General features: G+C 42.4%; 1 protein-coding gene across 1 annotated transcript in view; it reads right to left on the bottom strand.

The window, feature by feature from the left end:
* Positions 1-24,783, bottom strand: part of nfasca (neurofascin homolog (chicken) a) — a 225,547-nt gene extending 200,764 nt beyond the window's left edge. The window contains exon 1 of the mRNA XM_052035087.1: positions 24,631-24,783. The gene's annotated coding sequence lies outside the window, so the exon portion shown is untranslated. The remainder of the gene's footprint in view (positions 1-24,630) is intronic.
* Between the last annotated feature and the right edge of the window lie 355 nt (positions 24,784-25,138).

The raw sequence follows: 25,138 nt of genomic DNA, 5'->3' as shown, positions 1-25,138 counted from the left end.
ATTAAAACTGCATTGCCTGATCAGGGGCAACCTGGATGGCCATTGATTGCCAGCAGCACCAACATCAAAGATGAACAACATACCAAACCGCCACATTGTCAGAACTGTGAAAATAATGACAGAATTGGAGAAATCGAAATAAAAGACCTTGATTTAATGGAATATTAACGACAGCAAACTGTTCACATAAAACAACATTCTGAATTGTTCAGAAACATGAAGGATTACATTGAACCCTCTGGGTGAGCAACAAAGGCTACAAGATCTCAATCTTTTCTTTGGAAACACCCATAAAGTATTTGTCAGACAGCAGTCACCCAAAAGGCCAATGGCACATGAAGGACCACCAAGCTGACTAATCTGTCTCTCATCTGTGGCTGCAAGGACCTGTGTTATTAGTTTAATCTGACAGCACAGTCACTGCCCATAAATCAATGCTCTGACACACAGCTTTGTCCTTGCAAAACTTCAAGAATTTTACACTTTAATGGAGTAGCTTTTATTCTAACTTGCTGGAAATTCAAAGCAGAAAGCAGTCAATTTGCCGATCACATCCATCCAATTCTATATTTTGACAAACTTTTGTGAAAGACAATCACTTAATAAGCACAATACAGTGATCAATAGTCGCTCAAGGAAGCCACAAACAATTCTAACTAGGAGTATGAAATGAAGGGTTAATTTCTTCCTAATGGTTATTATGGAGTGACCTTGGTTGGAGAATGGAGGAGCCAGGAGCCAGCTTCTCCATTTCTCCTCAAGGCTGCAATCATTCTACTCAAAGACAATGACGGAAGCTCATTTCATGGGGTCTGTGTCATGACCAACACAGCATTCATCCATGGGAAAGGTAGTTACTGAGAGAGAAGAAATAAGATGAGATACAAAGACATCATCTGAGTGCTTTAAAACGATTTTGATCACAAGGACCTCCTCCCTTTCACCAACAACAGAAACAGATTGATTGGAAAAATTTACAAAGGAAATGATAGTTTTTAAATGCGTTCTCACAATGTGGCTGATGCCAATAAAACCCAAGGGATTGCCCATCATGAGCTGCAAGGTCGCTTGGTTAAAATGCAACATTAGGACCAAAAGCCCGGTCAGGATAATTCTTTGTTCATATTCTATTCCCTTATCAGATACTTCCCTAATTGCAGCAAGAGATATAAAGCATTTTTTTCCTTCAATGGGATACTTATAATCCCATAAGTTTGGAGCATGGCATCATAAATATTTCATTTAAAAAGGTTTACCATAGGACACCACATCCTGTATTGGGAACTGCATGGAGAATAAGGGTGTAGGGAAAGAGCTGTGTTGGGAGCTGGAGTGGGTCATAGGAGAGACCAATTAGATATCCCTTTCAAAGTGATAGCATAGATACAATGGACTGAAAAGCCTCCTCTGTACCATATCATTACAAGATTCTATGGTGGTGATGAGATATTTCGTAAATCAATTGGTATAACTAAGCAGCTGAGCCATTTCAGAGGCCAATCACATTGATTGGGAGTGGATTCAGAAGGCAGCCAGACTGGGTCAGGTTGGGAGGGCTGAGAGAAGCATTTGTAGCTGTACAATAAATTGACATTTATTTTCCTTCTACCTTCCCAGCATTCAACTTCTAATCTTGCCCTGGTTGGACTTTGAGGGCAGCCAATCCATGGTTTATTAGTGCCCCCTTCAAACCATTCAGCTCTCTTCCCTTTACAAAGCTTCCAACATTCCTCTCGGTGTTAATGTGATGAGCAAGACAGGCTGACTCAGCTTCTGCACTCTCCTTCCCTGATTGTTGATTTCAGCTTTGTTTTTGCTTTTGTATTAATGTTTTATGATCTGACCAATGAGAACAGTCAATATACAGAGACCAAGCTAATGGATCTTTTTCGTCTGCAGTGCATCAGCTGTACTGGGTACAGTGTGGCTCTGTTTGGAACCCTCTCATCACTGAGTCAGAGGTTTGTGCGTTTGGTTCCCACTCAGGTATGGAAGTACAAAAACGCGGGCTGGCATTCCAGGGAAGTAGAGGCAGTGCTGTGTGCAGTTTTGGGCTCCTTATTTAAGAAAGGATGTGCTGACGTTGAAGAGGGTTCAGAGAAGATTCATTAGAATGATTCCAGGAATGAGAGGGTTAACATACGAGGAACGTTTGACGGCTCTTGGGCTGTACTCCTTGGAGTTCAGAAGAATGAGGGGGGACCTCATAGAGACATTTCGTATGTTAAAAGGCCTGGACAGAGTAGATGTGGCAAAGTTGTTTCCCATGGTAGGGGAGTCTAGTACGAGAGGGCACGACCAGGATTGAAGGGCACCCATTCAGAACAGAGATGCAGAGAAATTTCTTTAGCCAGAGAGTGGTGAATCTGTGGAATTTGTTGCCACAGGTGGCTGTGGAGGCAAAGTCATTGGGTGTATTTAAGGCAGAGATTGATAGGTATCTGAGTAGCCAGGGCATCAAAGGTTATGGTGACAAGGCGGGGGAGTGGGGCTAAATGGGAGAATGGATCAGCTCATGATAGAATGGTGGAGCAGACTCGATGGGCCGAATGTCCGACTTCTGCTCCTTTGTCTTATGCTGCATCATCATATATTCTGCCTTCTGAAAGAGACGTTAAACTGAAGCTGCTGTCCATCTCAGGTGGATGTAAGAACATCCTAGAGCAGATAAGCAGCAGTTTCTCCTCATGCCCTGGGCAATATTTATGTGTTACTCAATACCACTATCTGGTAATTATCCTATGTCTTCAAAAGAACTTCATTTCTTTCACATGAGGTCATTCTAAAACACCTTCCACAACGGCCCAACAAATTGCTAGTCTTTGTTTTCATTAAAGCTGCTTCTCTCTGGCTTAGCACAGGAGATTCAGGAGAAGATTCAAAGCATACCTGTATCTGGGAGCCAGGAAAACCAGAGACTCAACACTGCTCTGGACATATTAGACAAATTCCACCACTGTTCCACCAATGACTTTAATACAGAGATTTTACTTCCCCCTTGAATGCTTGGGACCCCCTTCCTAGACCTCAATTATTAAAAGAAAAATGTCAAGATGATCGGCCACAAAAGCAGTTAACAGAGAAAGAATACAGAAAAGGGGAGAGAGAAAATAGACAAAAAGATAAGATGCAATTCGTTTCTTACAGGGTGGTGGGAAACAGCGTGTATTCTCCCACTACACAGTTTGTCTGCTCACATCCTGTTGTTAACTTGCTGTCTGTTTCAGTAGGAAACAATGTTGAGTGATTAAAAGCGGGTCATAATGTTTGATTCTTTAACTCCTTCTTACCAACTCAAGTACCAAAAATGAACCTATAATTTCACAAGGCAGAAATGAGGAGCCCCCATCAGTCTGATCTTAGTTACGTAGAAATAAAATCAGAATCTCTGTTGTTGCAACACCCAAATGAATAGCAAATGATACCCATGGTATGGCTCCATAAAATGACCACTCAACATGTAGATCAATTTTTCTGTTTGCTTCAAACAATGGCAAGTCTAAAAAATGTCCCCCTAAGCTTCAACAATACCAACAGCACAGTCTTCCCACCCACTACCAACATCTTGGGGATCGCCAGTGAGCAGAAGCAGAATTACGTCAGTTATGTCGACATAGATCAGAGTTTGCTCTGATAACTGACTGACCTCCTGATGGTTTAAAGTCACAGAATCATTACAGCCTATTGCTCCCAGTCAAGCAAATCAACTGTCTCCATTCTTCTGCTCTATCTCTGTAGCTCTGCAAGTTTATTTCCCTCTGGTGCTTATCCAATTTCTTTTTGAAACCTCTCCCATATCTACAAGGCTCAAGACAGGGACACACAGAGCTCACTAGATGAGTGAAGCCACAACAACACACAAAGAGCATGATTTGCTTGATTGCCACTTCTGTCACCACACTCTGTTGAATCGTCACCCACCCACAATGAAGTGACAACCTGCAAGAAGTACTACAAAAAGCTTAGTGCTAAGACCACCAGGTTCAAGAACAGCTACTTCCCTTCAGCCATTTGGTTTCTGGACCTGCACAACCCTAATTACTAACATCAGTATAGTGACACTATGAACACTTTGCACTACAATGGACCTTTTTTTTGTTCTAATTGTGTCCTTTCCTATATAATTTGTGTTTATGTTATTCTTGTAAATGTTGTGTCTCTAATGCTATGTGCCTGTGATACTGTTGCAAGTAAGCTTTTCATTGCACCTGTGCATACATGTACTTGTGCATATGACAATAAACTTGACTTTGACCTCTCTCTCCTGTGACTTCTATAACTTGGAAGGACAAGTACAGAACTGTTATGGAAGTGCCATCACCTCCAGATCACACATCATTCTCAGACATGTATTGGCATTCATTCATCATCATTGGATCAATTTTCTGGAATGCCCTTCCTAACAACAGTGGGAGCACCACAGCAATAGCCTTGCAATGGCTCCAGGAGAAGCCCACACAAGATGGACAATAAATAGCTGCTTTGCCAACATCATTGCCAGCCTGAGAACAAAGCTTCTGTCTTCAGTCCCAAGTGTGATATTGTGGTCCCTCTTGGAGCTGTCTGAGTACCAGCCAATGGGAACCATTCTAACAAACATTATGAGCTGCAGAACAGAAGCAATTTGGATATGCTAATCACATTCCCTCTACATCACAAACTCTACACCAATTCCACATGATTAGGTAATAACTCCATCCAACTAATAAATCAATTCAAAAATATTCAGCATTGTATCTGCTCCTCGTTTACCATGAAGAAACCTAAAAGGGCCAGCTTTACATCCCTTGTCATTCAGTCAACTGGTTACATAGGTTAGCATGGCTTTGTAACCTGCCCAGGCAGACCATACAAAGTAGGAAGCTGAGGGGTGACCTTATAGAAGTTCATAAAATCATGGGGGGGCATAGATAGGGTGACTAGTCAGTCTTTTCCCCAGGGTTGGAGAGTTTAAAACTAAAGGGCATAGGTTTAAAGTGAAAGCCTTTCAAAAAAAAAAGGGGCCAAGGGGCAAATTTTTCCACATACAGTGGGTATATGAAATGAGCTGCCAGAGGAAGGAACAATTATGGCATTTAAAAGACCTTTGGGCAGGTACATGGATAGGAAAGGTTTAGAGGGATAGGAGCCATGTGCAGGCAAAATGGGACTAGCTTAGTTGGGCAACTTGGTTGGCATGGAAGGGTTGGGCCGAAGGGCCTGTTTCCATGCTGTATAGCTTTATGATTCTATGGCTTGACTTACAGAGGTGTTTTAAAAAAGGAAACAGCATCTCATTAAAATGGTCCATGTGTAGCATAACAATTAATAGCAAGGGAGAGGGGAAAATCATTTAAAGGTAGGAGCAGGAAGCAGTCACATGGTACAACTGATCACTACCTCACTTCACGATATGCAAGCCCATCAATATTTGGCAGGGTGACATGTTGATATCCCAGTGGGTTTGGACACAGATATAGATCAGAGTAATCTGTTCAATTCTCCTGCTAATCTTGGCTCTGTGTAACTTTGTGATAGAGGATGATGTTTCCATAAGAACATTCCCTTCCACATAATGAAATTTGCTGGCAATGTACAACCAGGTTTGGACATTGATGGACACAGACTCTGGATAGGCAACTGATGACTCAGTAACACTAAAGGAAAGGATAGACTGGGATTTAGGGAGCGAGAGAGCGAAAGAGAGAGGGGTGCAGCACTGAAACAAGCCCTTTGGCCCACCAAGTCAACAGTGACCATCAACCATCCATTTACATTAATCCTATAGTAATTTTATTCTCCCCACATTCTTATCAACTCCTCATAGATTCTACACTCACCTACACACTGGGGGCAATTTACAGTGGCCAATTAACCTACCAACCTGCACCTCTTTGAGATGTGGGAAGAAACCAGAGCATTCAGAGGAAACCCGTGCAGTCACAAGGAGAATGTGCAAACTCCACACAGACAGCACCCGAGGTCATGATTGAACTGGGTCTCTGGTGCTGTGAGGGAGCAGCTCTACTATCTGCACTACGGTACCACCCATATTCATAGTGTCCTTCACACCTTCATCATGCCCCAAAGTTAAGCACGATTGAAGTGTGGTCACCATTATAACTTGTGCCAGTCAGTTTGTACACAGCAGGTTCCCACAAGCAATAATGTGATAATGAAATGACTACATGTTTCAGTTATACTGGTTATCCACGCGAGGCTAATGGGAATGATGTTTAACACAATATGCAAAAGGTAACACATGGAAAAGACAAAAAAGTGCCATTCTCAAGTCTCTGAGTCAGACCTGAACCCACATCCTTCTGATTCTGAGGCAAGTCGTACTCACCAAGTCCTCCTTGTTCACTTTGGCAGGCTGTGATGAAAGTCATACTTTGGGAGATGAAATTGCCCAAAGGCTGAATGATCAGGCTCAGATACTTCCTTTCCCCTCTAACTGCAAACTTCATATCATCCAAATGCAAACTCAGTGCCTTCTCTACCAAGTTTCTAAAAGACTCTGACAGTCTTGCCTTTCCTCAGTAAAACAATACACAGGAAAACTGATCAGAAATAATTTCTGTCCTTCAGTGTCCTAGATCACCAGTAATCCTGATTCATACTTCTCATGAATCAAATTAATCAGTTCATATCTACATAATAGTCAAAATGGTGCATGGCATTTTTTGCCATGTCCATTTAGTTTCCTCCTCATAGAATTCATTTCCAACTTCCAATGCTCCCACACACTTTAATGTTTCAACTGTGTTCCTGTCAGACACATAGGACAAGTTTAGAAGGAAGCATCTTCAGCTGTATAGCACCCCCTCAGTATTGCAAAGCAAGCTGAAATTTGTTAAAGTGTAGCTTGAGTCCACAGGCTCAGAAATTCTTCGGTGTTGGGGTTGTGGGTGAAGGGGCAGAGTCAGATGAGAGCCATCATGTGGGATAAAGTTTTAAATTGAAGTAGAATTGCCTGAAGCTTGTTCCCAGTTCCATACTCGATAGCCCGGGATATGTTGAGACTTTTAACTAAAGCCAAAGCAGGACTCAAAATATTGGGAAGGTTGCTTCTCACTGTCCAAGGAGTCAATGAAAACATCATAGGAGTGGATGGTACTGTAGATATTTGGATGTCTTTGTGCATTATCATGGCAGACAACCATTGTTTAAGTCAACAACATTCCACAATCCATGGATTACTCATGCTGCAGGATGTTTGTGTGTACAATGCAGTGGAAGTTCTAAACACAGTCTTCTAATACAGGAATAAGACTGCTAATCAATGGAGCCAAGGTGTCATCTGGGCAGCATCACAGTGGCAAGCCAGTGGCTGGCTCCTGCTCTCCACAGCTGCCTCCTCATGCAGATGACAGAATTCCAGCGCTCTACACAAGTGCTGCACCTATTCGGATCTGACCAATCCCCATCGGTCAAGTGAAGCCATACTCTAGAGGTGTGTGTATATAGAGAGACAGAGCGCGAGAGAGAGAGAGACAGAGCGCGAGAGAGAGAGAGAGAGCGAGAGGGAGAGCGAGAGCGCGAGAAGGAACTAGGTACAGGAGTATGTCCAGTCTCTTGAGCCTGCACCACCTTTTAATAAAATTGTGGCTGACCTGTGTGTAACTTCAACTCTGCAATCCCAGTGGTAATCTTTCACCCCTTTGCTTATCAAGAATCTACCTACCTCTGCCTTAAAAATATCCAATGACTCTGTTTATTACCAAGAGTGTTCAATGACTTACGACCCTTTGTCTTAAAAGGATGAGTCTTTATTTTCAAACAATGACCTAGTGCTAGATTCTCCCACAAGAGGAAACCTCCCAAATTTACTTTGTCAAGATTCCTCAGAATGTTGTGTGTTGCCATAAATTCCCTCTCAATCATCTAAACTCCAGTAGATACATGTGCCCAACATTTTCTTTACAAGACAAACAGGCTATTCCAAGTATTAATCTAGTAAACCTTCTCTGAACTGTTTCCAACACGTTACTATCCTTCCTTAAATAAAGAGACCAATATTGTCCACAGTACTCCAGAAGAAGTCTCACCAAACCCACATGTAACTGAAGCATAACCTCTTTACTTTTGTATGCAGTCCCCTAGCAATGAACAACATTGTTAGCTTTCCCAAATACTTCTATAACTGCATAAGAGCCTTTTTCAAATCATTCACTCGGACACCCTGATCACTATGCATCTCAAAGCACTGTAATCTGTCACCTTGTAGATAATATGCATCTTTTTTCCTGCTATGATTAACAAGTTCACATATTCTGCACATTATACGCTATTTGCCAGCTATTTGTCCACTCGCTTAACCTTACGTTTATCCTCTTGTTGCTTCTTTATATCCTTTTCACAACTTACTTACCACTTCAACCTCCTGTCCCGTTAGATGGAGGTGAAAGGTTCTCATGGCAATATTTTGAAAAATATGTGTAGTGGAGGCAGGGTGTATTCTGTGGGTGATGGCCAATATTTATTTCTTAAGCAACATGATTAAATGGATATCTGATCATTTGTTGTGTGCAAATTGACTGCTGTGTTTCCTATAACAGTCACTACACTTAGTATTTTAAGATAAGATTTCTTTATTAGTCACATGTACATCGAAACACAGTGAAATGCATCTTTTTGTGTAGAGTGTTCTGGGGGTAGCCCACAAGTGTCACCATGTTGCCGGCGCCATCACAGCATGCCCACAACTTCCTAACCTGTACGTCTTTGGAATGTGGGAAGAAACCAGAGCACCCAGAGGAAACACACGCAGACACAGGGAGAACGTACAAACTCCTTACAGACAGTGGCCAGAATTGAACCCGGGTCGCTGGCACTGTAATAGTGTTACGCTAACTGCTACATCACCGAGTATTTTGTTGGTTGCTAAACCTTTTGGGGTGGTTGATAAGGATGCTATAGAAATGCAATTACTTCCTTCTAAACCTCACTTCTGACCCCTTACTGTCTCCTTTTCCTCCCAGCTGCAGAATAACCACGTTTTATTGTTCTACAATCCACCTCCAGTGTTTTGCTTCTAATTGCTCCCATACTAAGACAAACCAATACCTTCTTTCCTTGTGTCAAGCAGAAGAACGCGACCTCGTCACACAAGGCTGGCACGACAGGATATAGATATACTATTGTGTGTTAGAATTTTGTTTTGAGCAAATATCACAAGCCCTCCCTCATATTTTTCAGAAATCCCACTGATGAGCATCACCGGCATGTATTCTGGATTTAATATTATAGAGTTGTCAACAATTCTTCCATTCACTGTTTTAATCCTGGGTTATATCAAATCTTGAGAAGGTAATTACATAAATGCTTAAATAAAAATTCATCAAACACAAAGGCAAGGGAAATGATTTGGGTCTGCAGCCACAACAAGGGATAATGGATGTCCTTATAATAATAGTCTGCCCATTTCAATCCGCACACATGAACAAAACTGAAAGAAAAAGATAACCATTACAGCTTTGGTAGGAACACCACTATTTGATTGTTACACTCAGGAAAGCAATTATATCTGTCACAAAAACAAAATAAACATTGGGACAGCAAGAGGTCCCATAAAAATTAAACCGTTCTAATCAGAAGCAATCAGCAGACACATAATGGAGATGTAGGCAGCATGACAGTACTGTCTACACATCATTCACACAGGCATTCCCTTTGTATTCAAACGATTTTAAAGATTTTTTTCAATAACGAATTAATTATCAGGAGATGGGGTTGCCAACTTTGGATAGATGTCTTCCTGGAGATATCATCACAAGACCCTCTGACCTCCAACTCATCTGTCTCCTACACGTCCCCATTCTTGTAGTATACCATCCACTCATGCGAATTGCAGAGCAAATGGATTCCTCATCAGCAGACTACTTGGTCACGATCACATTGCTGTTTATGGGAGCATGCTGTGTGAAAATTATCTAATATATTTCTTTACCTTGAAACAGTGAAGTATTTCTTATGAAGTACTTCAATCAGTTAAATTCTTTGAGAAGCCCCGAAGTGAAAGGTGCAACTTAAATGAGAATGCTGTCATTTTCCTAATGGAAGAATCACATAAATTAGATTTGTTTCTATGGGCTGATGAGGGTGGATGGGAATAAACAGTCTTGCATTTCTTTTGCTCCTGTTGATTCAGCAGTGTGTGATGTGTAGTGGTTGAGTAGCTCTCCTGTTAAATGTAGAATAGCTTCATTATATAATGCCTCTCCCTCCCTCTATCCATCAAATAGCAGACGATATCAGGATTTCACTTGGTATCAGCAGGTTCAGTACAGGTAGGGTAAAGAAATGAAGGGCAAAATTCAGGGAAATAGTCATTGACCAGAAAAGTGTGGCTGACAGTGTCCTCTTCATGACATTGACAGCTCGCAGTCATCAACTCAGTCTCATCAGCCTCCTGTCTGAGCAAAATAAATCCACTACAGTTTTGGAAATCAAATAATGTCAGGGGTATGAAAAAACATTAAGAATTAATTTTCATTATACAGCTAAAATGATTCACTAAATATTTAATCAAGCAGGCTGAGCTAGATTTCATAGTGTCTGGAACAGAAGGAAATGCAAAGACCTAAAGAAAGGAATAGAATTAACAGAGCAGTGAATCATTACAATAGTATCATTGCGAACCCACTACCGTACAGAGTCCTATTCACCATTATCCGATGTTTATAACAGCACTGTGTCAGGCAACCTCTCAGACCTGGTTTGGAGTTTAGGCCCCCGTTTCTGAAACACCAATTTGGGATGAGAGAGTCAATGAACGTTTTGCTGATGCAATTTTAAGGCAGAGTAAACAACAGAGAATAACATGTTGCCACAGATGTCTTGAAGCTGAGTGGCTGACTCCAGCTCCTATTTTACGTTCTTAAGCTGAAAGGCTGTTTCTTTTTGTGGTAGAATATTGATTGAGAAACCACAGTCTCAGTATTTAGTCTGAAAAGATTTAGACTTTTAGTACTGGGATTAGACAACATTTCTTCTGTGCATTTTTGAAATCCTCTGCACCAGTAGGTTCAGGACGTTTAGTAATTGACTATAATCAAGAGATACCAAGGAATAAAGAACGACAAGAATAGGTTGGAAAGTGGAAGATTTTTAGAAGTTCAGTTGTGATCTTATTAAATGGTGGAGCAGGTTTTTGACAGATTGTGTGGCCTTCTCCTGATTCTATTCTTTTGGATTCCAGGTGAGAATTAGACAGCAAAACCTTTCAGCATCTTCCCACCCAGATCCTGACGTTTCCTGTCAAAGCTTGTAGTTGTAAATACTAGTTCTAATTTGCACGAAACCATGTTCACCTGTCGACTAGTGCTTGCTGAACTATTAAGCCTCCATCCCACCTGTGCCTTGCATTCTATAACATCACCCCTGACTTTAGTCCACCATAACCTCCTCCAGCCCGCTGAAATATCTCCGTTCAGTTCTGATCTCTTGTACACCACATTGTCCTCTGTTGTATGTGCTCAATGTAGAAACTCCTAATTTTAAGAACTGAAACTCCTCACACCCCCACCTCCCCCCCCTTCCTTGGAACTGTGGTAACACTTACACCTCTGAGGCAGAAGACTACACTCAGAAACCTGACTGTATAATCTGGATCGACACTCCAGTACAGTACCGAGGGAGTGCTGCACTGTCCCCAATAATGAGATAGTAAACCAAACATTCTGGCTGCTCTCTCACACACCGAAAAAAGACTGGATCTAACGAAAGAGAAGTCTTGAAGCTCAGCCGATATTGGCTGGCATATATGCTGACACCACTGAAGACATTTTAATTTGCCATTTATTACCATTGTTGTGTAAATTGACTACAACTTCCTTCACAGAAGTAATTACCAGGTTTCATTAAAGTAACTAACTGGAAGTAAACATTTTTGCAACTTCACAAGGCCATAAAAAGTGCTATGTAAAAGTAGGTTTATCATCTTAAACCTGAATGTATTTATTTCAAGCAAAAAAAAAGTCAATCTGCTGGAGGAACTCAGCAGATTGAGCAGCATCTGTGGGAGGAAAGGAATTGCTGACATTTCAGGTCGAAATCCCTGCATCAGGATTTCAATGCAGGATTTCGACCCAAAACATTGACAATTCCTTTCCTCCCACGGTTGCTGATTGACCCGATGAGTTCCTCTCCAGCAGATTGTTTGTTGCTCCAGATTATAGCATCTGCAGTCTCTTGTGTCTATATTTATTTCAAAGTGTGTTTATTGGAGACAGGAGTATGTGGTATTCTTGTAAATCTTGCAACGCACTATCCAACTCACAACCTGCTCGAGGATGCAGGCTTTGGTTGATAAGAGATGCAGAATGCATTTTCTTGATGAAAGAGTGAAGCTACAGCTTTTGACCAAGTGCCTAAATTGCCACATGGGGAAACTTTTCCTTTCCACATTCTCCAAAGCTTCAGCTCACCATTATTCCATTTTTTTGAACATCCCGCACCATCATAGATACAAAACAGTAACATCAAAAAGACCTGCTTTTATATAGCACCTTTCATAAACTCAGTTTTTCCCAAACACCAGTTAAGCACTTTCAAGTTTAGTCACGGTTGTAAAGTAGAAAATACATTCAGGTAAATTTGGCACATAGCAACATCCCACAAACAGCGATGATAAATGATGGGTTAATGATTAGTTAACATGTCTTTCCAATCATACTTATTGAGGTAGAAATAAAGGCCAGAAAACCAGGGAGAACGCCCCAGCCCCTCTTCCAAGCAGAAGCATAGATCATTTACCTCCTCCTGCAAGAGCAGATGGTGGCTCGACTTAGTATCCTTCTGAAAGACAGCACCATCACAGTGCTGAACTCCGAGCCCGGCATGAACTTCCCACCAGAAACTCCGCTGTCTGCAAGTCGGCATGCCAACCCTTGGTGATTATACCACATGATCTACTGCCTCCAACCAGTCAACAGCCTTGTTTCCCATCCATAGTTTCACTTTCTAATGAATAAACACAACTGATCACCAGAAATAAACGTTCATTAATGCTTTCTACAGAGTCGCTCACAATAGTTCAGCAGAGTCATCAGTTGCTCCTGGAAAACCTGAGATGGTTGATAACTCCAACAAGATGCTACACTTCATTACACGAATGGTTGATTTTTCACTGCCTTTCAACATCCTTTTGCTTGTACCAGTTCTGGTACTTTTATAATCTTTAAACAGAACTACTCAAAGAATCCTCTTGAGTTTTCCTCCCAGTGAAATCCTGCAGATTAATTTTTGTTTCCAGGAGTCTCTGTGCTAAATCTGGAGAGATGGCAATTGCTACCTTCCATTCAGTCTGAAATTGCACTTAGAGGGGTTACTGCACTGTTTCAAACCCTCAACACTCAGCAACAGGAGAGACAGGCCACCAGCTGGCTGCTGAGAAGTGTATAAAAGGGTGCACAAGTTCTGTGGAAGAGCAGGCCAGAAAGCAAGATACCCATGGGCTCTGTAGAGTGGAGGAAAGTGCCACTTCAGGGCTGTAGCCATGTTCCAGCTCAGGTTGAGTCTGTGTTTAACCTACAACTTCCAAATGCTGGGGCGATCATTTAGTCAAAGGTAATGAAGGGAGGAGATTTGCGTTTATAATTGTACCATTCAAAACCATGGGACATCCCAAAGCACCACAGCAACAAAGGACTATTGGCGAGTAGTCTCACGTCTGTTGTATTTTCCTGCATGTACACGTAGGGAGACACAACAGACAATTTCCACACAGCAAGATCCAACTAAGAGCAATAATGATAATGAACAGATAATCTGTTCTCTATAGTGTTAATCAGGAGATAGGAAATAGCCCTTCTCCTTGAAGTATTGTGCCATGTTCTTTTACATCCATCTAAGAGGGTAGATGTGACTCATCTGAAACATGACATTTATGACAATGCAACAATCCCTCAATTCTGCATTCTTGTGCAAGTATTGTGCTCCAGAATGGATCTTGAACCCACAGCTGTTTGATTCAAGAAGTGTTATTCAGTGAGATACCACTGATTGACAAATGAGCAAGAGATCCCACCCCCTCACTTCATATTTCCACCCCATCTCCTGCCATCCCAACTCATACACTGCAATATCCAAATATATTCTTATCTCCCTATTCGACCTGGAGGTTTCAGCACACGACTTTCCACTTCCTACAGTACCACCCCTACTGTCCAATACAACTTGTATGACCAGCTGGAAAGCCAACAAATCACTGCTGGATGACTGGATAATTCCTGATGGACAATCAGGCAATCTCCAAAACATACATCAAATAATACTTTTTTTTTCTTTAAATACCCCATGATTGTTCTCCAGGCTTACTTCCAGCAGTATCCCATGGGCTAATTATCTTTCATTGGAGAGTCCAAGACAAACCTGAAGAGATTTCCAGCTCTAATCCATGAACAATTCTACAAAATCACTCAACTCTGAAATGAAGTACACTAATGAATCATCCTTCTGATTACTTAACTCCTATGCAAAATACAGAATTTTGCTTCAATGGTGAAAGACTGTGGGCAAATCTCAAAGTTTCCTGCAACTGACTGACCAGAAAGATTTAGCAACAGATGCTGGAACTTACAAAGAGTGTGACCATGAGGGAGTAGGGTACATGGCCCCCCAGCCTGCTCTGCCACTCACTAAGATCACGATTGATCCCATCTTCCAATACCCTTTCCCATCTGATTGCCATATCATTTGATTTCCTTGGAGTCCATCCATCTAACAGTCTCAATCATAGCCATAGAGTCATAGACAGATACAGTGCAGAAACAGGCCCTTTGGCCCATTGAGTCTGCACTAACCAATCACCCTTTTACACTAATCCCTTTTCTCCCCATTCTCCTCATGTCCCCATCAACTTCCCCCAGATTCTAACACTTACCTACACATTATGGCCAATTAGCCTACCACCCGGATGTCTTTAGGAAATGCAAGGACGTCAGAGCAGCCAGAGGAAACCCATGTTGTCACAGTAAGAATGTGCAAACTCCACACAGACAGCACCCAAGGTCAGGATTGAACCCGGGTCTCTGACACTGAGGCAGCAGCTCTACAAGTTACTCTTACTTTCACTCTTGAATATAATTAATGACAAGCATCCACAGCTTCCTAGAGTAATTGGAAATTAGTTTATTATTGTCACATGTACTGAGATAGAGAAAAAACTTTACTGAGGAGGTAGATTGAGGTCAAGTTTTCATCTTTCTCACACAAGAGATCTGTTCAAGAGTCTTATAACAGCATCTTACAGAAGCCGTCCATGAGCCTGCTGGTGCGTATTTTCAAGCTTTTGCATCTTCTGCCCAATGGAAGGGGGGAGAAAGAGGGGATGTTCAGGGTGGGAGGGGCCTTTGTAGTGATAATATTTCTCACTTCAGTCCTAAAATTACTTACATCCTAAGACTTGTCCCCAGTTCTGAATTCTTCATCCAGAAAAAGCAAAGTCTCAGCACCTATCCTGTCAACCCCTTTCAGAATCTCATGTTTTGCTGAAATCAGCTCTCACCCTCTGGACTTGGCTAACACAGGCCAATCATATGCAACTTCTCAAGCCCAAACCGATTAATACCACAAAGAAAACCAAACATTTCAGACAGCAAGAAACACTGACCACTGCAGATTCCAAATATTGCTCTATTGATTTACCTTTGTTTCTGACTTGCTCAGCTCCTTGAAGTGGGATTTGAACCCAGAAGCTTCTGACTCAGAAGTAAGAGTGCTATCACTGGCACCTAATGTCATCAGTTCCTAAGTTACTCTGCTGCTAATGGGCAATCAGAGGCTAAATGTTCTTTAAAAAATTCCCATTCAAAAAAAAAGAGGCATAGTTTTATGATGAGGAAAGTTTCTACCTTGGTTCAAAAATCACTGGCTTGGTACTTTATAAAGAGATTTGTATATAGATGGAGCCTGATGTACAAAGTCCAATGATTACACAGTAGATGCAATAACGTACATAAATGTGTAGTATCCATCTGCTCCCTGTCACACTTTGTCATCATTGGGGAAATTGAGCAACAGATGCCAGAATGTACAAAGCCCCAAGCTGGTTAAATTTCAATGCCATATGTTAAAAAAAACTGAAGTATTCATTCACCACAGGAGGTAATATGCCTGCAAATCTTTGCGTGGAATTACTGAAAGTGCAAAGATGATGACCCGAAGAACAGTTAAACTTTTGACCTTTCTCATCACTTACTGAAGAGCAATTAAGATTTGTAGCATTTATAACTGCACAGTAAAAGGAAAATAATACATTCTGCAATTGGTAAAACATGGTGCAGCACCTAAAGTTAATGGAAAACCATTTGCTGATGTATGTGTATTTGTGACAATACATATTGAAAATTGATTAAAAAGCAACTTACATTGATAATACCCTTCATATCTTGCAAGTTATTCTAAGAATTGTTCAGACAATAAAACACCTTTGAAGCTCTGTTATAAAGCGAATTTCTACATGGGAAGGTCGAACCAACAGTAACAGGACAAAAGGCCATTCAGTCCATTTTAGTTGGAGGATAAGTGATAGTACAACTGGAGAACTCTCCAGCATCCCTTCCCACTGTGCCTACAGCCTTTACCGATTAAACATTTTATTCCCCATCTGCAAGATGGCACCTCTGACACCACAATGCCTCCTCAGTGGTGCATCTAAGAATCAGTCTAAGTTCTGTGCTCTAGTTTTACAGCAAGATTAAAAACCAAGGGAAGGCTATTGTGTAATACCTGCCCCACCTATGTTCTTTGTACAAAATGTAATAATGGTATATTAACAAAAAAGTACTATGTATGGCTAAAATGTGTGGACTGCATAGATGAAAAATATAAAATACTGACTGTTGTTGCAAAAACTATATGTATGTATAAATTTAAGGAATTTTCTAAAATAAAGTATTTAATTTTGCAAAAATAAATTTAAAACTATAACTCCAATGCAAAGTTGAGAATACCTTCAGTGAGCCAAGCATGCATCTGTTAAAGGTACTGCCACTGACATCAAATTAACAAACCCTAAAACTGTAAATGGCTATTCAGAAACCAAAAATAATTAAGAAGATATTGTATATGAAAACTATTAATGAAAGTATAATGAGCTTAAGGATATGTTTATTTAATATGGAACAGGATTTGGAAACCCTGCCTGTTATGCCATTACACTGAATGCATTAAAATCATTTGCAGTCACTACACTCACAGAGTTACATCTAATATACTGCAGAGAAACAGGCCATTCAGCCCAACCATTCCATCCTGCTGTTTTAGTTCCATTTCATCTTTCCTTCTCAATCAGTGTCAACCACCATTTGCTTCACCCTCAGAAATTTTTCCAGCTTCCGCTAAATGAGTCAATTCTATTTACCTCAACCGCTCTCTCGAGCAACATTTTGGGCAGAGGTTCCTTCTGAATTCCTTATTTGATTTCTTGGTGATTATTTTATATAGGCGATCTCTTCCCTACAAGTAAAAACACATCATCAAAATTTTCAATAATTTTACAGATTTTAATAAGTTCCTCTCTCAGTTTTCTTTTGGGGAAAGAAAAGGAACCCATCCCATTCATCCCTTCCTGACAATAAAAACCTCAAAGGCAACATTATTCCTATATCCTCTTCAACCATGTTCAATACTCCAAGGTAGTCGAACTAAGGCTTTCTTTATACGTTCAACATAACACCTCTGCTCTTCAATTCTACCTCTTAGAAATAAACCTCAATTCTTGCTTTGCTTTTCACAGCCATATTAACCCAAGATTGTATATTATGATTTGTGCAACTGAAATCCTAGATTCCTTTGTCCCTTTAACCCTCTCCTCAGTGTTAACTGTAAACCCCAATTTGTTGCCAATCACGAATTAGATTCCATTTCTCTTGAGACGCAAGAAATTCTGCAGATGCTGGAACCTGGAGCAATACACAAAAAAGTGCTGGAGGAACGCAGCAGGTCAGGCAGCATCCGTGGAGGGAAATAAACAGTTGACATTCTGGGCTGAGACCCTTCATCAGGACTGGAAAAGAAGAGGGCAGAAGCCAGAATAAGGTGGTGTTGTGGGGGGTGGGGGGGGGGGGGGGTGGTGGGAGAGCACACGCAGGCAGGGAATAGGTGAGTTCAGATGATAGGCGAGTCCAGGTGAGAGGGGGAATGGTTTTTGTTAACTGAGTTATTTGTACAGTTACCTCTAATAATGTACAGCAACTTCTGCTTCTTTTGCCTCTCTAACTGTCCTGAATGCTACCTGCTTGATTTTCCTGCAGCTATATCTCAGTAACCCCTATTATAAGTGGTTCCACACAGCATAGTTCTGCCTTTAGTTCCTTTTCCTGTTCATTCATTGCCCAGGAAACTGTACCACACATAGCAATGATGTCACTTGGGAGATTTGCACCAGTTTTATCTGAGGGTGTAGGGGCATGATCTTGTGTACTTGCTCAGCGAGGTGAGAGGCATGTTAGCATTGAAGTCTCACTGGCAAGGTATGAACTTAACCCTTCCGATGACCTGGAGCTTTTAAATGGTTCTCAATGGGAACCATTACTAGGGAAAACAAACCAGATTCTGTTCACTTAAAGGCACAAAACACAGGAGCAGACATCCCACTTCCCCATCATTCGACTGAACACTGTGGCAGCCAAGATGGATACCCTAGGTGAGGACAAATGTGATCAGGGTCCTCCTCTTCCCCTAAAGAGAGCAGATCTCTCAGCTGTAAAATGCTGCAAAATCTAGTTCAATGGCATGTTGGAAAATAACCATTTTTCTCCAAGTCAGAGTCCCTAACAACAATGCACATAATGACTGTCATTTTAAGAAGCACTCGATCAGGTCTCCTTCCTTCTACTGTGGCCTGATTTCATGGTCAAGGTGCAAGCTGATTCTCAGTCTCGTATTCAAGCTCTCCTGTTGCAGCAGTGACATCAAACATGCACTGCACAGCAAGATTACTCTAGTGGCCTCTGTCCTTCATGCAGACAGAAGAGGTTCATTCAGATTCCTGTTGTGCGCTATGGATGCAAGGAAGTGCCTGCTTTTACACTTCTATCATATAATGCATTAAAACATGTATTTTGCGGCTGAATGTTTAGTTCATTATGGACACCTTAATAGTCATTTCTTTTCCCTCCATGGATGCTGCTTGACCTGCTGAGTTCCTCCACCACTTTTTAGTTATTATTAATAATAAAAAATAACTTTATTATTATATATTACTTTATTTTATTTGTTTCCTCACAATACTCTTTTGTAACATTTTTCCCCTGGCTATTCATCACTTAGTCCTGTCTGTTCTTGTTTTGTTTATCTTGAGGTTTGTTCCATTTATTGTTGATCCCTTCCCATATTTTACTAGTTCAAAGCCTTTGCCGCTTTCCTATCTACCCTTTCTTTTGGGACACATGTCCTATCCCATTTTGCCTGGAACCCATCCCAGTGGACTAGCTCCTTGCTGTCCCAATACTCCTGCCAATCACATGTGAAAATAAAGCCCTCCTTCCAACGTGAGCCCTTTAGTTAATTCTCCTGACTTTATGCCAATAATTGGCATTACTATCCGCAAGGTCCTGCTTTATAATTTAACTTCTAACCCCCGATTCGCCTTCAACATGACCTCCTCCCTGTTCCTACTGATGTTGTTGATTTAAAAATAAACCATAGTAATTGAGTATTACCCCTCAAGTTCAAACTTACTTTCCATATATCTCATGATATTCAGTCTCCTGACACTGTACACCCTTTGGGAAGCTTGTTTGTGTCTACACAAGACTCCGTCTCTCTCTCTCTAATTATAAAATCCCCAAATTATTTTCTGAACATCAATGCAAATACGATGCCACTATCTAAGAAAGGAGGCAGAAAACACATTACCACAGATCAGTTAGTCTATCATCAGTGGTAAGAATTACATCCATCCATCCACTCTTGCTGTCAGAATCTATTGTTAAGGAAGAAGTAACAGGGCACTTACAGAATAATAGTTTTCAGCAGATTCAACATGGATTTATGGAAGGCAATTCATGTTTAATCTGTTTATAGAGTCTTTTCAAGTTATAATCAGCAGAAAAGATTCAGAAAAACCAGTGGATGTGGTGCATTTGAACTTTCATAAGGTACTCCACAAGGTGCCACACAAGAGATTATTACACAAAATGAAAACACAGGGGAATGAGGGTAATATACTGATGTGGTTAGGGAGGATTGGCTGATCAACAGAAAGCAGGGAATAGGAACAAATGAGTTGTTTTCAGGACACAGTAACTATTGGTCAGAGCTGCCTACACCACCCCTAACTTCTGCTCACAAGCTATATAAATAATTTGACTGAGGGAGTCAGTCATCCAAGTTTGCTGATGAAACAACGTTGGGTGCATTACAAGTGCTGAGGAGGATGCCGATATTGACAGGCTAAGTGAACGAGCAAGGACATGGCAGATTGAACAGAATGTGAAAGTGTGATGTCATCCCCTTTAGTGAAAGAAAACAGAAAGATTATTTTTTAAATGGTGAGATATTTAATGGTGTTGGGGTTCAGAGGGGCCCAGGTGTCCTTGAAACAAGAAGACAAATGACATATGGTTTTCACTGCAACACCATTTGAGTGCAATACTCCTGGAATTACATCGGGCCCTAATGAGAGCACATCTGGATATTGTGTACCGTTCTGGTTTCCCTGCCAAAGGAAGAAAGTAATTGCGAGAGAGGGAGTACAATCAGTGTTCACCAGATTGATTCTTGGGACACGTGGAGATGGGAAGAAGGTGGTTTACTTGCTCTGTAGGGAGAAAATAAACATACTAGGTCTATACCTTCTATAAAGTTTCAAAGAATGAGAGGCATTTTCAATGAAACAACCAAATTTTTGGGGAGGAGGGGTGGATGGGGGTTGTGGCACCTTAATGTCTACCTACACTTTCTCTGTAGCTGTGACATTTTATTCTGCATTCTGTATTGCTTTACCCTGTACTAATTCAGTGCACTGTGTAATGAATTGATCTGATGAATGGCATGCAAGACAAGTTTTTCCACTGTACCTTGGTACAAGTGACAATAATAAACCAATTCCGATTCCAGAAGGTGGAATAATGTTTTGCCTGGCAGTGTTGTCTAGACTGCGGTTCACTGTCTCAAAATAAAAGGTTGACCATTCAAGAATGAGACAAGAAGTTTCTTCACCCTGAGGACAGAGTGGCAGTTCAGTCCCTGAGGATAATCACAGCAGAGATTGGCAGATTGTTGGATTTTAGGGGATATGGTATTAGTGCAGGAAAATGCTGAGGTAAAAGGCATGAACGGTGGAATAGATGTGAGGGGCTGGGTGGTCTATTTCTGCTGCTACTTCTTATGTTCCTCTGCATTATCGCAATTCTCATTTGCTCTATATCACTGAATAGGCAGCCTTTTGAGGCACAGTGCTATGATCTATCTTGTAGCTGTTCTTCTCAAATAACTTTCCCTCACAGCTAAGAAATACATAATACTTCCTGAAACAACATCTCTTTCCACATCCCCTCAGACAGTGCTACCTCCTCATCATTATCCACCCCCGCTTTCCTGAACTCGTGCTTTCCTCAGGAGTGTGACTGTGTACAGGACAAGTCTATCCAGAAATTCCCCTTCTCCCTCACAACACCACCTATTATGTTTCAGAGTCTCATTGATCTGGAGAAGATCCCTGAGATCCTGCTGAGCCGGACAATCTTGCAGTTCATTAACTCCTACATAGTGCATTCTTCATACACAGCATGACACAAGAGATTCTGCAGATGCTGGAATCTACAGCAACGCACACAAAATGCTGGAGGAACTCAGCAGGTCAGGCAGCATCTATGGAGGGAAATAAACAGTCGACATTTCGGGTAGAGACCCTACATCAGGACTGCTTTAGGATGACTTGTTTTATTTTTAATTGAAAGATCTTGTCTATCTTAGTGCATAAATATAATAAGACTTTTGTAATCGTAGAATTGGGAATTTCATTTAGATACTACATTCAAGCAACTTGCATTGTTCACCAGTTAACATGATATGGGACTATCATCTGCTAGTGTGACAAAACTGGAGTAGGTTAGGGGTAGGAGCATTACTTTCACTTCACTATTTGCTTCATTTCTGAAAAGAATTTGTTTGAATACCTTCTGTACCATTTCATTCTTTTAGCATACAAAACTCAACTCAAGCACGAGGCACAAGATTTGGCACAAAACTCAACTCAAGCATTAAAGTGCTTCTCTTACAACCGGGGAGAAATTGGCAGGAATGAGGCCCTGTTTTCAGGGAGATTGGGAATACTAAATAAAATACCCAACTACAATGCAGTCAGATTGCCAAACCATTCTTAAACTGCAGTCTACCCCACTAATATCTTACGACAACTGTGCCTGAAATAGCAGCAATAATGAGTAAATCTCCTGCCCACTACCCTGCCATTCAGAAATATTATCATCAACAATTTCCTCTTATGGTGTGGCCTTAACAGAGCAAAATATCCCAAGGTGCTACACAGGAGCCTTATCAAGCAAAAAAAAAGATGCTGGGCATGAAAGGTTGGTATTTGTGTATTTGCTACAAGGGGCACCCCTGGTCAAAGGGGCATTTGAAAGTGGAACAAGAGACAGAGGGCTTAAGGGAAAGTTTTTCCAGAACTTCAGGTCTTGGCAGCTTCAGATAGGGCTGCCAATGATGGAGAGATCAAATCTGGGGATGTTCAAGAAAAGTGGAAGAGCGCAGATAAATTGGATTGTTATAGGATTTGAAGAGGTGACAGAGATGGACTGGGGCAACCCACTCACTGAAGGTATTTTAAAGACGGGCAAAACCTTCAATAAATCAAGCTATTGTAGTAACCAGGAGCACGGGGCTGTTAGGCAAGTGAGACTCGGTGAGGGTTGGAATAGATACAGCAGGGATTTGGATGAGCTTCAAGTTCTGGGAAGCAGTGGACGGGAGGTCGGCCAGGAGTGTGCTGGAATGGTCAGATCTCGAGGTAACCCAGCCACGGAAGAGGCTTTCAGCGTGAGCGAAGCCGAAGAAGTGAATATCTGATCCGGAGCTCACCTGGGGATCAAACGTGACAGCGGGCACACTAACAGGCCGGTTCGGTTTCAGTGAAGGATGGGAGTCAATGGATCCATTCCCCACACTTTAAACTGATAACCCAGCGTCCGTCCGCACGCGTGTGTGGCGAAACATTAAAGTGCACGGGGGAACTGATTGGAAATCAGACAAGCACATAAAAAAAACATGCACTCATATTTAATTTCTTACATTTTTCCACCAGTTTGCAACAGACTGCTGAATATCACCCAACTTGGATTGTGCAGTGCGGTGCTCAAACGGAATTGACTCGCTCATCTCAAACCGAGGACACAGCAATTCATGAGCATGCAGCCCGCGAACGCCCCGCCTCTCTCGTGTAACAGAGATAGATTACCAGTAAAATGCATTTTAAAATTAAAGCAAGGGGATGAAGGAAGTGCGGGGCATTTCCATCCCCAGCTGCCAACCATTGAATGGCAGCAAATCGATAAAAAATAGATTCCACTCCCTCAAGATAAAAATCAACAGCAATCCAGTGAATAATTGAATGAATAATTAGTAATGTGACCCAGTGCCTGATCCTCAGTGGGCGTCTCTCGCGTTGCTTGCTGAATATTGCTGAGTTACAGTTTATTTGGATGAACAGGAATGGTTGGAGTGGGGGTCTCACACAGCAGTGAAAAGGGTCACCATCACCCCAGCCAGTCACGGAGAGGGAGGGGCCTGACTTCAGGTGAAAACCTGGCCACGTCATGAGGAGGTGCCAGGGATGGGGATTGACCACACACACACCCTCCTATGGGATTGGGGCCGACGATGTGGTCACAATCTCACTGGATGACCCCACAAATCATCTTGGCAATGAGATCTACATCCTGACAGACACTGGAGATCTCTGAACCCTGTGAAGGAGGGAGAGTAGGGGCGGACGTCCCTGATCTTTCCCCAATAAGGGGTTCTCCTCCTGAACTAACCCCCCGGAACGTCGTCTCCTGCCCCCCCCCTCCCTCCCGAAAGAAAGAGTCCCCTACACTTGTAAGGGTAGAAACTTACCAACCCTCACTGTAAGAGCGTTGCTTCTCCATGTTAGAATCCTTTGAACGCGGGTCCACAACCCAAATCAGGAGGGGGTCGCCCGCCCCACGTAAAGGGTCACTCGCCCCGGGTAAGCTGTTCATGTCTCAAATGGGGGTTCTTCACCCCAGGGAAGAACAGGTGTCAGAAAACCCCTTCCCCCAATGCAAGGGAGATTTCTAATCTCACACGAAGGGGGCTTCATGTAAGAATCCAGGAGGCCCAACCCCTTTGTAAGGTCCCCCACCTTTGCACATCTTCTCAAGGTCTTCAATTGCCTCAGTAAGGGAAGCGAGGAGGGAATCCTTTGCACCTACAACCCCATCCATAGAGGTGCCAAGAATCCCTGGGAGGTTGGCTCCCCCATTCCTGCAATGCACACCTTTATTATGACACCTATTAAGGTCTCCCTGTCCCCATTGCCGGGCTCCCGGGAGCTCCGGGCGGGTACCGCAGCTTACGCAGCGCCCAAGTTTAACGCTGCTCCGCCCGGCCGCAGTTCCCGAGCCCGGTTCCCTCTCCCCGCCAGCCCGCAGCTCTTACCTGCCCTTCTCTCCCTCTCCGCCGATCCTCGCCTGTCTTTTATACAGAATTGTCCTCCTCCCCTCCTGCCTCGATCTATTTCAGGTGCATTTCACCGGGGCCGCCGCATTACCGCAAAAGAAAACACACATAACACACTCACATCAACGTGCGCGCCCACGACGCCGCGCGCCCGCGATGGTCCAGGCGCGTCCCCGTCGGCCAGCCAAAGTAGTCAAGTGACAGGGTTGCGCACAGCGATGGGAGGCAGGAGGAGGGAATCATCTGCTGCGCGCTCCCGCTTGCAGCACTGCATATAACGAGCCGTGCGCGCCGCACGACAACTGGCTCCATCTCACTGGTGAGGAGCTGATGTCTTGGAGGTTTCAAGGGTGCAGAGCTGGTGAGCCTTGAGATCGCAGCCACATCTTCAGCTATCTGCTGTCAGCAACACAAGAAGTCCCCGGCTCTCAGAGTCCACTGCACCTGACACCGGTCCCAAGGTCAAACCAGCTCCTGAGGTCACTGG

Source organism: Pristis pectinata, chromosome 20 (genome assembly GCF_009764475.1).
Source record: "Pristis pectinata isolate sPriPec2 chromosome 20, sPriPec2.1.pri, whole genome shotgun sequence".
In the NCBI taxonomy this organism is placed as follows: Eukaryota; Metazoa; Chordata; class Chondrichthyes; order Rhinopristiformes; family Pristidae; genus Pristis; species Pristis pectinata.
This window is presented reverse-complemented; position numbering and strand designations above follow the sequence as displayed.